Genomic DNA, 2,482 nt, shown 5'->3' with positions numbered 1-2,482 from the left:
GGGGTCTGAAAAGTTCCTGGTTTTGGGAAATAGAAAATACAAGAGAATCGGTTAATTATGAATTTATTCAACATATTCCCCTCTCAGATTCACACACTTGTTGCATCGGTCCTTCATCTTTTCTAAGCTCTGTAAAAGGACTCGGAAGGTTAGGCCTCCAACCGGGCCTTTCGCGACACCCTTAAAGCCAGGAACTTTTTCTGTCTGCCTGTTTGTTTCTGTGGTATTTATTGTGTTTTTAACACACCAATTCCATAAAATATATTACTGTAGGACAAATTCTACAATAACTGGCTTATCGGCAGTGTGATACTGTGGAAGAATGAAATGATCGATGAGGCCGACGGAACCGGAAGAGAGGGGAGGTGATGTCACATCAAGAAGCGGGTTCTTCGAAAAGTTTCTTTCTTCGCCGGGGCGTCGAGCGCGACAGAAGTGTTTCGGAGATTCTTTTAAGGAAGTAAATTTTGGGGCCAGAAGCTCGGGTAGAGTGCACATTAGTGTACGACCGTTGAGTTTTGCTGATTCCTGTGATCCGAAGTTTCATATACAGTTGCCGATTGCATCTCGAGGTAAGAGCAACCTTATTTGTGTCTTCCAACCACAGACATACATAGGAACCTGTTTTAAAAATTTGTAAATTATAATTTATCGTCCTTAATACCTGATCTGAAATAAGCTATTAATTGTATAAATTATTATGAAATACTTGTAACAAATAATGTTTACCTATTTCTATTTATTTTCACTTTTCTCAGTTTTACTCCATAACAAATACAATGTATCTAGTATACATTCAATTGGTTTGCACCGAAGATTTGGAAACGTTGGGACAATATTTCTGCAAATATAACGGGAGAAATATTACAGTTAAAACGTTAATTAAATGAAATAGATATTAAAAGAAAAACCATATGGTGTAAATTCTTTTGATAACGAAAGATTAAATTTCCAGTACAACTGCTTTCCCTTGTGAAGAAAACTGAATAACCAATAAGAAACGAGTTAACAATACTATTGAAATCCTCACCATGCATGTGCGTCATTCTTTAAAAATTGCAAAACTGTGGTGGTAAATGGACACTAATTCGAAACGTCAATACTTTGACTTTAGCCAAGAAGTGCGATCACAGACGTACTATGGTTTGTGGAGAGTAAGGTGGGTTGTTTTTGGCACCGTAAGTTATGGGTGGTATAAAATTATCAAGTAACCAAACACTAAGTGGAAAGTAGTTTGCTAATTCACGTTTATAGGAGAGCAAAATGCTAGAATTTTACTCGCACGCATACACACATACAAACCCACACACTACAGTCAAATTCTTCCTTGTAAATATTAATATAGCATCATATATATGTTTGCGTGTGTGTGTGTGTGTGTGTGTGTTCAGCAGTATCAGCGCCAATCAGTCATTAGGCATAAGCGAATTTTATGTTAAATAAAATATGTTTTTGACATATTTCATCTTCTAAGATCTGAATTCACTGTAGTTACCGTAGAGAAAACATTCCCTTTTATGGCAAAAAGTCTAAAGACGTTATATCTGCCCAGTGTTACTTACTGGTGGATTCTCAGACGGCGTTTCTTTAACCGTTATCAATGACAAATACAGACGGGAGGTAACTCTGGGCAAATTTAAAAACGAAGCTTTAGCTAAAACACAGTCAACAACATTGAGTTGCGCTATCAAACCGTTGGGTCGGAAGAAATCCAACAAAATCGGAGCAAAGTAGTGTTTAGGTTTAAGGGAACTTTAGATTAGTTAAAATATATTTATGAGATATTTCAATGTTGACCATGTTTTAGTTAAAGCAGCGACTTTAAATCTACCCAGAGTTACCTCACTTCGGTATTTTCCATTAGTAATGGCTAAAGAGCTAGAAATGCTGCACCCGAGACTCCGACAGGGGTCGACACTAGGCAGATATGGTGACTTTGCACTTTGTACCGTAAGGGAGATTTTCTTTCCACAGTGTAGGCGTAGGAGTGGCTGTGTGGTAAGTAGCTTGCTTACGAACCACATATTTCCGGGTTCAGTCCCACTGCGTGGCACCTTGGGAAAGTGTCTTCTACTATAACCTCGGGCCGACTAAAGCCTTGTGAGTGGATTTGGTAGACGGAAACTGAAAGAAGCCCGTCGTATATATGTATATATATATATATATATATGTATGTGCGTGTATATGTTTGTGTGTTTGTGTATGTCCCCCCCCAACATTGCTTGATAACCGATGCTGGTGTGTTTACGTCCCCCGTAACTTACCGGTTCGGCAAAAGAGACCGATAGAATACGTACTAGGCTTACAAAAAATAAGCCCTGGGGTCGATTTGCTCGACTAAAGGTGGTGCTCCAGCATGGCCGCAGTCAAATAACTGAAACAAGTAAAAGAGTAAAAGAGTAACTGCAATGAATTTTCCTTTAGAAGCTAAAATATATCACAAACATATTTCAGTTAACCTAAAGTTCGTATATCAAGTACA

Source organism: Octopus bimaculoides, chromosome 25, assembly GCF_001194135.2.
Source record: "Octopus bimaculoides isolate UCB-OBI-ISO-001 chromosome 25, ASM119413v2, whole genome shotgun sequence".
NCBI lineage: Eukaryota > Metazoa > Mollusca > Cephalopoda > Octopoda > Octopodidae > Octopus > Octopus bimaculoides.
This window is presented reverse-complemented; position numbering follows the sequence as displayed.